Source organism: Bactrocera oleae, chromosome 4 (genome assembly GCF_042242935.1).
Source record: "Bactrocera oleae isolate idBacOlea1 chromosome 4, idBacOlea1, whole genome shotgun sequence".
In the NCBI taxonomy this organism is placed as follows: domain Eukaryota; kingdom Metazoa; phylum Arthropoda; class Insecta; order Diptera; family Tephritidae; genus Bactrocera; species Bactrocera oleae.
The window spans coordinates 65443962-65459574 of NC_091538.1; the positions used below are offsets into that span (position 1 = coordinate 65443962).

At 31.2% G+C, this 15613-nt stretch overlaps 1 protein-coding gene across 1 annotated transcript in view; it reads left to right on the forward strand.

Moving 5' to 3' along the window:
* Positions 1–327: 327 nt before the first annotated feature.
* Positions 328–15613, forward strand: part of LOC106627327 (mucin-2) — a 35364-nt gene continuing 20078 nt past the window's right edge. The window contains exon 1 of the mRNA XM_070107950.1: positions 328–1487. The gene's annotated coding sequence lies outside the window, so the exon portion shown is untranslated. The remainder of the gene's footprint in view (positions 1488–15613) is intronic.

Genomic DNA, 15613 nt, shown 5'->3' on the forward strand with positions numbered 1-15613 from the left:
CTCATATTTTCACTCATTCATTTCACAACAAACATGACTAATTTTACTCTTATGCTTTATTAAACCACATTTGTATAAACATTGCACAGCAACACAGCGCTCAGCAACATGTATATACATATGCGCATGTTACCAGCAACATTTTGCGGTAGCGACAACCAAAATAGGTAGACGTGCCTGCGGTTAGCACAGCAGCGACACCAAAACAAACACCGACGAGCAACCGGCTAAGCTTTCCAGCAGGCAGCCAGTCAAACCAAAAGCCAACAACTAGTAGCAAGCAACAAGCCACACAACGGCCAACAAGCTAAGCGACGAGTTGAGCAAGCAGCTGCAGCAGCCAACAGTTGCCATCGAATCGCAGGGGTACTTACGTAGCGGCGCAAGGCGTTTCATTTCTTCAGTTTGTTAACGAAACGCAAACGATGCAGACGCGTCTTCACGGTAGCAGCGGCCAACAAGCAACTAAGTAACTGTCTTGCATTGAAGCATTGTAACTCGATTGAAGAACTCTGCCTTACTGGATTTTGAAGTGTGTGTACAATTTTCGTTTTTTGTTTTTATTGTTTTGTGGCAACTAGTAAAAGTGACTTCCTCATGCGCCTTTCGATTCAAAGTGTTTGCGATTTGCGCATAAAACAGTTATTCGAATAAATCGTAGCAAAAATAAGCAAGCAGAATTGCTTTCGATTCTGCGCTGCAACCAAAGTCAACGGTGTGTGTCCAACCAGTGGCTGCAAGCGGATTAGAAATCTGCGCAACGGAGCCAGTATTTCACCAAACTCCACCAGCCGCCACCCACCGCAGTTGGCGCGCATGCTTGAAAGCCATTGACGCCTGGCTTTTTTTTCTCTCTCTCGAAATTTTCGCCACTTGCAGTGAAGGCACGATACGCGAAAAGCCAAACAAAGTGCAACGCGGTGAAAATCGTTTTCGTTTTTCCTGGCAACGTTCGAACGTTTAAGCGAAAAAATTGCGCATTTTCTTTAACTCAACTAATTTGCAGACAAAGTGTTACTTTGCGTTTAATGGCTTAATTAGTTAAAAGCGCAAATGAAAACAAACAAACCGCAAACTATTTTCGAAAAAGTGTGCAAGAAATCCGAAGCTGCAGCAGAACTCTGTAAATAACTAATGCGCGAAAAAGAAAGCAAAAGCGTTAAGCATTAGCAGCCAAAGTAAAGTTATAATAACGAAACACATAACTGTAAAAGTAGGTGAAACTCAAGCAGAAATTGCAAAAAATTTAATTTATTAGCAAAAAGCTAAAAAACAAAACGCAAATTCGTCACGCGTGTGTCTGTGTTCGTTGTGCGCAAGTGAAAAGCTCTATACCAAACGGTAAAGCATTGATTCTACTAACTGAAAACTTATTGACTAAGTGTTCTGCATTCTTTGTGTCTTACTGACAATTGAATAAATATTCTGCTGATTTTTGAAAGAAGCTGTTAGAAAGTCAAGAACACGCAGGCGATATATTCACAGTGGTGAGTACGGAAGATCATGGAAATAAATATTTAGAAATAAAAGATATTAAAATTCCAGAAAATTATTTGTATAAAATTAAAAGATATTACACTAATTCTTTAAAATGCGTAAAATACAAAAACAACAAAATAATAAGCATTAAAAATAAAAAAAAAGTCTAATAACAAGAAAAATTTTAATTGAAAGAAATTAAGGATATAAAAATTGCGAATTTTTCAGAAATTAAAAACTTAAATATGAAATTTAAAATAAAAAATTATTTCTGATACATAAATATAATAAAAATAAATTCTTATAATAATATATATGCTCCTTGCAGCAGTAACAAAAAACAAATATATAACATGTATAAAAATTTAATGAAAAAAAATTTAATTATTTATTTTATAATAAAATTATAAAAAAATGGAAAAAAAATTAAAGCGTAAAAAAAAATATTAAAAAAATAAAACACAAAAATCAGCAAAATTTTAAAATCTTAATTTTTTTATTTTTATTAAACACAAAAAAAAAAATAATAATAATTTTCAGTAAACATCTGCCAGAAATAAAACTATTAGTTATTAAAAAGGCAAAATAAGAGAGAGTACAAACAGCAAGATTTCATTGATCTCAAAAATTTTATGTGCGTATATAAAATGAGAAATATTATGCTAATGTTACTAAAAATCTAAATTAATGAGATAATCCAAAGTTATTTATAGTGAATAAAAAGTTTTTGCCACGTTTCTTCGATTATATTTTTTCCCATAATTTCATAACTTAGGCCACAACTATAGACCCTCTGCATAAAAAATTAATCACTGCTTTTTCTCTCTTCTTTCTTTTCAAAACTTTTTTCACAATAAACAATTAGAGTATACAACGCAGTTTCTCTAAATACTCAGCATAAATAAATGGTTAAACTTAATTCTTTAGAAACTTTATAATTAGTGGAAATCCTTTAAGGTGCAACAATATTATTATTTGTTATTTGTTAGCGCCAATTTAGATAACAACTTTCGGCAGTCATTTGAAAACAAACTCTAAGTATTGAATAACAATTATACAAAAATATTTCTATTAGCGCACACATTTATAAAGACTTTTTTTTTAGTGAAACCTTAAGGTTATCTGTTTTTACCCCAATATGATATAATTTTTTCATACAAATTATGAGTTCGTTGTAAAATTATTTTCTTTAATGTTATATATCAATGTCATTTTAGTACAATTTTTTGAAAAGTACAGTTTTACAATTCTTTGATTACCATAGGGTGTAGAAACTGGGCATACGGTTTGCAACAGTGGAACTTTGAATTTTTTTCGATCAAAAATTTAAATACTTAAATTTATAACAATTAATATTAAAAATGATTTTTTCGATTTTGAGTTAAACAGATTTATTTCTCCGATAAATGCAATTTTTTTTTCGAACCTGAGACAATTATGCAGCACTACAAAAATTATAATAATAAAAGGAACTATTTTTTATTTTTATTAATGATTTGATATAAAAATTGACTTTAGATCTTTTATAAGATTATTAGTCTTGTTGTAACCAAAAATTATAAAAAATATTTTAAATTTAAGACCTAATTTTTGATTCCGATTTTGCAATTAAAATTTAAATTTTCTAATTTAAAATTAAATAAATTAAATAATTAAACTAATTTATTTTTCATTTATTTTCAATTCATTAATTTTAAATTTAATTTTTAGTTTTTAATTTCGATTTTGCAATTAAAAATAAAATTTTCTAGTTTTTAGCACAACATAGTTGATGAGAATTAGATTTTCAATTTATAGTTTGGATTTTAATAGTAAAGATTAAAATTAAATTTTTTTAATTAAATAATTCGCAACCCTGAATTTAATTTCTTTTAATTTTAAATTTTTAATTAAATTCAATTAAATTTTCAATTCCAAATTTAAAGTTGGTAAAATATAAATGGTTTGAATGTGTAAGTTTGCCGGCCATTGCTATAAAGAGTTAAAGTAAACATTCAAAAACATTTTTTTTGCAATGCAGCATTTGGCATTAAAATTTCTTTTTATTTAACAATTCAGTATTTGTGATTAAGAAATTATTTTTAGTTAAGATTTTCGTAGTTACAAAAAAAATATTTATTTATATATTAATTAAATGTTTTTATCATGCATTATTTATATACATTGAGATGTATTTTGTAGGTATATTATATAATAAATAATCTTATATCAAAAGTAAGTCACATTCAACTTATTGCTTTCTTGCTTTCTTTACAATAAAAATATTAGTAATTATTGGTTGGTATTTGAAAAGCGAAAGTGGTAAATAATGTCGCTACTTAAACGGAATTAACGCGTAGAAACAATAATCGCGATTAATATGCTACCATATGTATACTAAAATTATTTATACATATATTACATTAAAATGCATACCACATAAAATTAACGGAAGCCACTAAAAGAAGTAAAGCGTGAATGCCAAGGTTTATCGGCGCAAACGCAGAGTAGTGGACAAATAAGCCAACATTCACATATGTAAATAGCCGAGCAAAGCGTCGAAAGTTAGTAGTAGGCATTAACTGCTAGTTTCAAAAAAAAAAAAAAAAAAAATTATAAAAGTGAATAATTAAATTAAGAGTCAAGCAAGCAATGGACAAAGAGTTCGCATGGAAATCTTTCAAAAAATTTGCTCTACGAAAGAACAAAAATACAATGTATTTTCTTTCGAATATCGATTTTTTTTTGGCTCTGAAAACTTCGTTTCATTGTCCAAAAAATTTACTAAAGACATGAAATCCAACAATTGTCATTGAAAATCGAAAAATCAAGGAAGAATCTGACACATGTTTGGCACGCTTCAAGATAGTAGCAACAATAGCAACAAAAGCAATGCACCATGCCATTTTTACCAACACATTTCTTTAGTCTTTAGTGCTCTTTCCTCTTTTTTATAGTATTATTAACTGCTTTCATTTCAATTGACCATTTCGTATAATTATTTGCCTAATAAATGAAAATGCTGTAAACAATTTAATTTCATTTTATTGAAGGCAAAATTAAAAACGAATAAAAATATGCTACACACACATACATCCGAATACATATATATGCATCTAAATCGCGCAATTATCACAGCCATCAAACGGCGCAATTGACCACACAGCGATCGATAATGAAAAAACGCCACGCTGAAGAGCAGTTGAAGATAAAAGTGAAATAACTTCGCTGTCACACGTTTGTAAACATGTGTGTGTATTTACGTGTTTAAGGCGGCGAAATGTCACCGGCACGCACAAATTTTATGCTTTCATATATGTCGCTCACTGTGTTTGTGTGTGTGTTTGCATTTTGTTGTTGTTGTTTTTGTTGCCTCAATTGTAGTTTGCAACGCTTATGTACAATTGTGTACAAACATTAAAGTTAAATACTTTCTAATTACAACAAAAATGCTGGCAATCACAATGCGTTGGACAAGTGAAGTGCAGCCAATCGTGACACACACATACATGCACATACAGCTGCTATACAGTGGCTGTAAAAATGTTTAACAAACTATTAAAACAGGCAGTGTCTTTTGAGGCATGTGCAAGTCGTTAGTTACATATTAAAATAATAATTAAAATTACTTCGCTATGGAATTTCGCAAAGTTAAACGGAAAGCGCCAAAAAAGTGCATTGATTTCCAATGAAATATATAGCGGAATTTTTAAGGAAGTAATGCTGCATTTGAGCTGGTAAACTTAGTGGTTTCAGGTACTTTAGCTTACATAGTCTTGCCAACTTTTATACCCTCTACAACATTAAGGTCATAATGATTTATGTCCTTAGATAAATTCTGGTACGAGCAAAGTTTGAAATTTTCTTCATGAAATTTTGTATTATATTTGATTATTCTAAAATCAACACAAGCATGCCAACGCTTAATCCTATTTTCCATACACTTGCTGTAAGCCTAGACTACGATGACCTTCAGTGCCTTCAGTAAATTTAGATTCTTTCGATTTGTTTTAGTTCGAACATTAACACACTTCTTACCCAAAACATTAACCAAAATGTTTTAAGTCGATCCATTAGAAATACTGAAATTCTCTGCTATCTCTCTGCTGATGACGACAGTTTTCAAGTACGGTTTCTTTAACTTTTTCGCTGTTATAGTCATTAACAGATGGTGGATGGATGACTCACAGGAGACAAGTTTTCAACGACTTAAAAAATTAACTCATCTCTCTTCTAGGTCCCCTCTTTTGCATTAGATATGTTTCACTACTTTTGCATTATGAGCAAAAGATAATATTATAAAATTTACAAAACCATAGAAAATAAGTTTCTTAAAAACATTTTTCAAAAAGTTTTGAATATTAAGACAGAAATTGGCATTCCCACAGATTGTTTTTTTTATATTTTCGTGTTATTTTGCTAAATTTAAGACATATTTTAAATATAAAATAATTATATTTTATTATATTTATTAAATTAAATAAAAAAGTGCATATGTGACCTCATGAAAAACTTATAAATTTAAAACATATCTCTTGCTTTTAGAATGCTTTATACATGAATATATAAAACAAAATTAAATATTGCTCTACTTCAAAAGAAACAAAACCTTAATATTTGAAGTTATATTTCTCAATTCAATTAAATTTTAAATGCAAATTTAAATTCAACCTGCAACATGCTAAAAGTTTTATAAAGTAAGTTAACTAAATTTGAAAATAAATATTACATGCCCTTACCAACTTAACACACTAACTCCATAATTTGCCTGCCTCCTTGCCTAGGCACGTGCTTTTGAGCTTCATTCCAACGCTAACCAATTACTAAGAGTGCCTATCTATTGACTGAAATATATGCTGAGCTCGCATATATCATGAAATGTCAATAAAACGTGCGGTAAAACGCACCGTTATTTACTTTGCGCGGACGTGCGAGCATGATTTTCAATGAAAGTGAAAACTAACTGAACTTCTACAAAAACGAAGTTAACAAAAATAACAACAACAAAATCATCATAAACGTTTGTGCAATACGTTTTTATGGACTAAAAAAACAACAACAATTAAAAGCAAACACTGACTGACAAAGTGGCAAGTGCGCGAGCTTGCACAATTCATCAATTGCAGCTTCGCTTTCGTTTCTGATTCGAAATGTTTATCTGTACCTTCTGCTTGTCTACCTTTTTTCGACTTCATGCCTGACATTTGCCTACAGGTGTATTGGTCAGTCGTGCATTGGTCCATTAGTGTTAATTACATTTATTTGCGCTGCCACACCAACATCCGGTTCAGTCTAAGTCTTTTCCGCTAACGTTTTTCCTGCGTTTTTGGTGGAAAAAATTAATTTTTTTTTTTTTGCAGTGTCATTTGCGAGTATTTTGTTCAATATTTACGTTCATTTGTTTGTTATTGAAATCTATCGTATCGACAAACAAAAAACTTAAGCCACGAACTCGTTCGTGCTGAAAATGCTTGGCATGCCTGCAAAGCTGCTTTTACAGACACTGTGTGGGTGTGCAGACGCGCTAATAAAAATTACAAAACCGCCAAACAGCAAACTAATTTATGCAGCAACAGTGAGTGGCAAGGTGAAGCTATGAAGTAGAATAAAAATCAGATTCATGAACACTGTGTGGCAGCCTATTTGAATTATGCATGGTGCTAAAAATTTTTCTAAATGAGTTTGCAAAATACCTAAAACAAAGTAAAAATGTTGTCGGAACTAAATATCTAAAATAAATATTTGTATTTGTATATGCGTGTCTGTGACCACTTCCGCCTTAGCAGCTCATATTTCGCTTCCGTTCTGTAATTTTTAAAGCAATAAAGTTATTTACGAAGTGATACTTAATTTTCGCACTTCTGACATATTTGTGAGGTTTTTACATTGAAATTGGACAGTTATAACATAATTTAATTAAAATAATAATAATTTATAAATTTAATTTTTATAATCTTTTTATGACTTGGCGCTTTTTTTATTCACAGATACTTCGCTGAAATAGATTATAGGAGGATATGAATTTTAGGAAAACCGCAGCAAGGTCTTCAAACAATTGAACCAACAGCAACATTGTTTGAACTCTTATAAGATTGCTTTAGACTTTTAGCCATGGGGACGATGAAGATATAGTAGGATTTATCTACCTGTTCTAAAGTCAGTTTAATTCCGTATAAACTCTTCACCTTCTTTCTCTTAAAAAAAATTGCTCAAATTAACGCCAAAATTAATCGAAATCGCTATATCGTCATCTGAATGAAATAAAATTATCGATGTCTTACAAAAGACTTGTTTTGTATATCATATTAAGGCCCTAGATTGAGTATTTTTGACAAATAAGTCATTTGCAGTCTATCAAAATTCTCTTGACGTGCTTTCAAATTACTCAAACTTTACCAATAATATAACATAAGTGATTCTGAAGCTCTTCAGAGTAGTTCAAGTGCTGTGCTTGAATTCTACAATACTTGGAAAGCTGATGAGGTCTTTTCCTAGGTGACAACTTATATTGATATTTCTTAGACTTTTCTGAGTGCAGTGATGTTTGAAATGAACTCTACAAAAGGAAAAACAATACAAAACTTTTTAAACTATTAAGAAGATTACGAGAGTTCTGACCTATCAAGAGCGGTTCGATTTCGAAGAAAAACAACCAAAAACGTTAACGTTGGCTGCACTGAAGCTGTAGTATCCTTCATAGGTGCATTTTTTACAGCATAAAAGCGTATAAAATCTTTGTCTTGATTTTGATCGATTAGTTTGAATGGCAGCTATATGCTACAGTTGTCCGCTCTCAGGAATTGTTTCGAGATATTGTAGAAGATGACGAACATGCCTAATCGACTAAGATCGTCACACTGTTCCTTCACATATATAATTTTATAGGGTATCCAATGTTTCCTTCAAGGAACTGGTTACAAACTTCATGGCCCCTGTTCAGGGTATTGTAAAAAACTAATCTTCTCAGACTGGTCGATGAGGCGCATATACATTCCCCAGCAACATAAATTCCTGCAAAATAGATAAATTTAATAGAAACTTTGTCAATGTTACTTCACTATTCCAGAGTAGTTACTTTTTGTATTTTTAAAATTACTTACGGAAAGTTCTCGAAGCGTTGTAAAGGCATAACCAACGCCTACAAGTGCTTGCTGGAAACAACCAAGATATTACAGCAACTAATATATTCAATATATAATATACATATATATATATATACAATACAGATACCTTGAGCTATGCATGAGACATTTGGAACAAATTGGCTGCAACTTAGTCTAGTCACCACAGCTGAGGCCATGAGTAATACCAAAGCATATTATTTTGCAAACTAATTCAATACTATACTTTAGTTACACTTCAATGCCGTTTGGTAGCATTACTCAGCTGGTCTCACCAAGATTTAATGCACTTATATGCAAGTGCCATAGTCGCTCGATTATTTCTACATACAAGCAATGCCATTTGTGCAGAGCTTGTGAAAAAAATATTTTAATAAATAAATTGCAACAAAACAGTGCGGCATTGCACGACAGCACACGAATAACTGGACGTTTTAGAGCAGGTTTTTGCAACAACACGCACACATATGTATACCTATATATAAGTATATACAGTACATGCGAATAGTCAGCAGCTCTGTTTGAAATAGACGATTCTTTAATCGGCCTGTTTGTTGTTGGTGCAGCTGTTAGCGGCGATGACGACCGTCGTCGTCTGCTCGTGGTTAGATTTTTGCAATGCATAATTGCAGCAACACTGCCAAAGACAGACAACAAGCGGCAGTCACATATACAAGTTTGTACAGATTTGTGCCTGTTGCTCTCATAAAACCGACAGTTAGCCACTGGCGTAGTCTCACGCTGATAAATTGCCTTACATATATGTATACTCAGGTTATATTTGAAAGAATTAGAAAACAGAAACATGTGCAAATGAAATTTAATACAGGTGCTACATTTTTTTTTTTTTTATAAATTGGTGTGTGGGACATTTTTCTTTTTTTTGATTTCTCTAAAGCTTCATAATTTTGATTTAAAATAGAGTTTTCTAATTCAGTTTAAAATTTTGTATTTTTTGTTTTTATACAAGAACTTGACTTTGATCGATCAGTTTGTACGACATGGTGGTCCGATCTGACAAATTTTTTCGAACATCGTAACATTATCTTAAAAAATAATCCTTGCCAAATTGAATCGTGAAGATATCTATTCAAATAAAAAAGTTTTCCATAAAGCGACTTGATTTTAATTTTTGTTTTTTTTTTTTGTAAGGCAGCAATATCCTACAGTGTTGCTAAATACTACCAAAAAATTAAAAATTTACAGCTACAGGCTTTATTAATCTTTTCGGTTAGTAGTGTTTTTATATAATTTTCTCGAAAAATAAATTTAAAGCAGGGTTGCCATTTACGTATTTTCGTTATAAATCATTCGAGCATTGGAATATACAAATAAAAAAATATAAAATACTAAATATTTTATTTAATGCCACAGGCTTCACTACTATGTGCCTTTTATATGATAAGTGTGACGAAGTTTCGTTGCGTAACAAAATTTCGTTGCAGTCAGTCGACTTTTCAGACGTTTCACTTCGAAAAATATTTATATTAAAAAAAAATAAGTATTTTTTTGTTGAAACAAAATTTATTAAAATTGAAAATATTTCACTGAAAATTCTAATACCACAAATAATATATACTCATACAAACATATATATATTTTAAACATACAAATTTCAAAAAAAATATTCCACTCAAAATTTTACACTCTTAAATAATCCCTCATCGCATTAATGCGCTGAAATTATATTGTTGCAAAATAAAAATTGCATTTACTTTATTATGTTATCGCACTCATTCTCGCTGCCAGCAGACGGATATGTCATTTAGACATTTCTTTTTGCGCACCACTTTGTTGCGTCAATTTTTTCCCACACTCCGTCTGTAGTCAGGCGGTGGCAGCCGGTGGCAATATGCATAATAGTTAAGTGCGCAGAAATATGTATAACTTTTTTCAGATATGCACTTATTTGTCTGCATTTGTTCATGTCTATTTACATATTTATGTGTTTTAAAGAGAAAATTGCTACTTATGCCATAATTTTGTTAAAAATTATAGTATTATGACAAAATTATGGCATTTTAAGTATCGAAATGTTGAAATATCGTAAAATTGCTATTACTTTCAATTACCGGTTGCAACATAACTGAACTAAGTGACAGGTATTATTAGCTAATGTCTAGCATATATGCACTTTTTTTCTCATATATTTAATTTTAATAAGTGTAGATTGTGTGGATGACAACTATATACAGAACACCACGCCACATATTGGTATTTGAATTTTGAGTTTTATGCCATATTTTCAGCACGTTATTCAGTATTTTACAATTAAGTGGCAATTAAAAAATATAATGATTTCGATTAATATTTTAGATTTTTTGGTAATTTTTTCTCAAAAAAAAAAACCTGAATACAACTTTTATTATAATTATTTAATATATATTAATAAAACAAAATTTATTTAAATAATTTAAAAAAATGTTATATAGCAACATTTTTCTCAAATAATTCGGGACACTTAGTTAAATTTGTAAATTTAAAAATATTTAGTTTACTGGCAACCCAGTTTGAAGTTATACACATATTCCGTTTTGAAATAAAAAATATATTTTTATACCCTTAACAGAAAATTAAGTTAATTAAGTTTTTTTGGAAGTTTACTCCTATTAAATATATATATAGGATACGCTTTAGACATAGGTATTCCTCTGTCAGTCTGTCCGTATATAGGCGAACTAGTCTTTCAGTTTTAGAGATATCGATATAAAATTTCGACCACATTCCATTTTTCCCCCAAGAAGTTGCTATTTCGTCGGAACCGTCAATATCGCAACAATATAGCAGTTAGCCGTCATATAAACTGTGCTGTATATTTTTGAAGCTTTTTGAAAATGATACTAATTGACGACTCTGTTCGAAAAAATCTATTTATAAATAAAAGTTGACTCAACAAGAAATTTATACAACTAAACTACATAAAGTTAGTAAGAATTTAACAGCAATTTCAAGTATTAGCAAATTGTGCAGCAACAATTACAATTTCAACAAAAAACTTGCGAATGCACAAGCACATGTGTAAATTCATATACATATAATATACATACATATATACATTAGGGTGGGGCGAAAAAAATAAGGTTTTTTAACATCTAGAGGCGGCCCACTCAGTTTCAAAGAAAATTTCGTTTTTATTTCGTAAAAAAATTTTGATCAGTGTTCTAAAAGCTGTGGGAGTCCTCTTTCTGGCCAATTAAAAGTTATCAACTTAAAAAAAAATTTTGTGGTCATAATTGGAGTTTAAAAAAAAGTCTTAAATTACAAAATGCTTTCCTTAAGCGTTAAAATAAATTTGGAGTCAAAACCCGTCACATTCGGTAATTTTTATACAAATGTAAAGAGTGTAAACCAAAAAAAATGTTAACTCCAAATTTACTTTAAAACTGAGTGGAGCGCTTCTAGATGATTTTTTGGATAAAAAAAAATGTTTTTTAACAATCTACAGATTTTACCCTCAGACTAAGCAAAAAAAAATTTTTTTTTCGCTCCATCCTAATAGACATGTATGTTATATACGAAAATTTAGAGCAACTCTTTTGTAAGTTAAGGTTTACAAACACTTGTCTATAACGACAGACAGCACGCGTGCGTGCTACATACACACAGCAACTACAAGTTGCACTGTCTGCGCACGAAAATTAACGACACGATTGCGACAAGTGCCCAAGAAAGCCGTGACAATAAATCTTAAAACACATTTCAGTATGACAAGCCACAAAATTAGTAAACGCAACAAGTTAGCAAAACAGACATTTTAATCGAAAAGCGAAAAAAGCGAGGCACTAACCAACCGAGTTGTGGCCTCTAGTAGAACAGTGTAGGGAAAAAGTAAAGCACATCCGTCACAAGCAGGTGTTTTCTGCAGTGGCGCTCATACAAACCCAACTTATGCCAGCAAGTAGCCAGATGTAAACAAAGCGCCGAACGCTGGCGAAGAAAGTTGTTGTTGTAAACTCTTGGAAAAACACACATGCAAAGTGGGTTAAACATTAATTGAAAGTGCGATATTTGCCGGTGTTTTGAAAAAGTGGCAACCGGCAAGCATAACAACAAGAATAAAAAATGTTAGTAAGTACTTGTGAATTAGGTCGTTGTAGGAAAGCAGCTGCGCTAGCGCTATCAACAGCTGCAATCTGGAGAGGTTTTTACAAGTTAAAGTCTGTAAAAGTAAATAAATCATAAGCAGTTTTTGCTTTTGTAAGAACTAGCGCTAATGAAAGTTAATCTAGCAAAAAGTCTTGCAACAAAAGGTAATATATTTGCTGGAAAATTATGCTTAGCTAAGTACATAGTATTATTCTAATTTATTCGAATATACTTACTTACTTACAAGTATGTATAATTTCAGCTAACATGGCGGTTGGGTTATATATGGCCACCGTGATTGTGACTGGTCTTCATAAGTCGTCTCATCCCAATCAAGTAGTTACGTTTCTAGCATAGTCGAACTCTGCTCATCAGCTGATTTATCAAGGTTTTTCGTAATAAAGTCAGAGTTACAATCCTTGTACTTAGGCGTTAAAGAATCGGGAATTATTCCGATATAAGAGTTTACATGATAATTTATCAAAGTAATCTGAATTCAAATGTCAAACACTTGTGTCAACATTAACAGCTGGTTTGACAGCTATCCCTCTAGAAAATTATATATCGTTAATATCCAAACTGTATGTTTATTATATACTATTATATACATTTTAGGATTTTTTTTTTATTTTAACAGAAGAAGAGCACTAAATTTAAGATGTGTTCTTTGTCCTGCAGCAGCAAGGAACTGTTAATTAATAGTATAATATATATCGATGTCTACTTTTCAGGCGAGGTCTCAATATATTTATAATATATGCTTTTATTCAAAATATTCTTCAGAAAGCTCACAACACCACTTTGTCTGTATGTGATCCAATTTTTGACACATCTGTAATCTTTGATTGAGATTTTTTTAGGTATTTTACCAAAGCAAAAAACAGGTCTTTTATAGCATAATATTTGAGTGGAATCCGTGGCTAAATCTGGATTCTTCTTACAGATATCATGTGGATCTAGCAAAATTAGTTCACGTACAGTATCTATAATTGCTCACACAACGTTCGTTTTTGAAGAAATTCCCTAGCGTCCACGAAACTCTTTGGATCAATATGTACCAATATTTCCTGGGCAAAAGTTTTTAATTTATAGGAACACTATTTTTGATTTAACTCGTGATAAAACTGTTTTTAAAGATTTTTAGTTTAATTAAATAATATATAGACGCTAATATATAATTTTTTGAATTTAATTTTTTTTAAGAAATTTACATACGGCTTATCTAGTAAGTTCTATTTTAAAAATGCCACATTTTTGCCGCAGCATATATTTTAACAGACTTTTCCACAGTTGATTACCTTTTATTGAGTAACATTTCAAATACTTAATGACTTATTTTTAACAGTTGGCATATATTAAAATAAGATATCACTTCGCTACAATTATTTCAAAGGCTAAAACTAAAAACTACTGTTTTTCCCCAACACTTTAAAGGGAAATAAGTTTAAGCAACCATTTACAAAATACACTAATTATTCATTTACCTTTAAGTGTTGCTAATGGTGTAAAGTTAGAGCCGGAAATTTAAAAAATGTACATTAGCAAACATTTGCTAGAAATCATTCACACGTCATGAATTCGAACAACGAAACTATAAATATGAAAAACTAGATTAGTAATAGCATGTAACTTATATACCGTTAGCAGGTGACGGTATGCAGTAGCAACATTTGAAAACTAACTGCAAAAGTGGAAAACGGCGTCAAAAACAATTAACACACAGACTCATTGCATCACACAAAAGCGATATGTATTTTTAACGACACACTTGGGTGTGTGTGTGTGTATGCGATATTAGACAGCTTTTCATACACAGACACACGTTACATAATTTGTGGCCAATGAAGATATGAAAATATGTAGAAAAGGCAAATGACGATAGTAATATATCATTAAACATAAAATTTCATTTAATATGTACTAAACGGTAACTAAATTAACACAAAATACAAACATAAGCGGAAACTTGAAAAATTTTTAAATTTAAAAGTGATATGTCAGCGTGAATCATAAACTGAGCGTAATCATAAACGCAAGCAAATAGTAAGCGACGCAAACAACAACAAGTGACATTAGCAATGTGTAGCAGCAAATTATGCACATCTCTCCGCTACGTCTATGGTATAATAAAAGTGAAATATGCGCACTAGCGGCGCCAATGCTTGCCTAATTTGCACTAATACGCACGCGCATGCGCAAGCAAAATAGTGTGTGTGCGTATATGCATACGAAATATTTTTAATATTTTTTTGGCAATTCACTTTCGCTTTCAACGCCTTATGTTGTACTTGACGCTTGACTTGTCTGCCTGCCGCTTCAGCGACATGACTCGTCATTAGCGGCGCGTCGCAGCGTCATATTAGCTTTAGCACATTAACATTCTGCTTCTTCTTTTTGCGCAAATTATGCAAGTAATGACGCATTAATGTCTGAGACAAGTGCGGAGCGCGCATGTAAATGAAAAGAAAGTTCGTGCCTTCAGTCTTTCGTTTGAGTGGCGTCGTTTGCTTATTTAGCTAATGTTTGCATATACATACATATATAATTAATAACGGGTTGTAGGGTGCTGTTATTTTTAATCGTGTTTTTCCCTTTTTTTTTGGTAATATTTTATGCTTTATTTTATTTAAAAGTGGACATAAAACAGCTTGTCAGTGCCTTTAAAGATGGCTGGGCAACAAATCAAGTGAGTTATGGGCGTCTAAATGATTTGATTTGAAGTTGACAATACACTTTGCTGTTATTATTTCTGTCTATGCATGTGCAGATAAATACGAAATATAAAAAAAGAATTTCAAAAAATATGCATTTAAATGTCAAACACGCAAGCAAATGTTTTAAGGTAACACAAAATTAAAGTTTTTATGCACCTGCTTCGCTGAAAACAAAAATAAAACTCCAAACCAACTTTCCAATATATGAAAAATTGAATACAAGCTTTAGTTTGA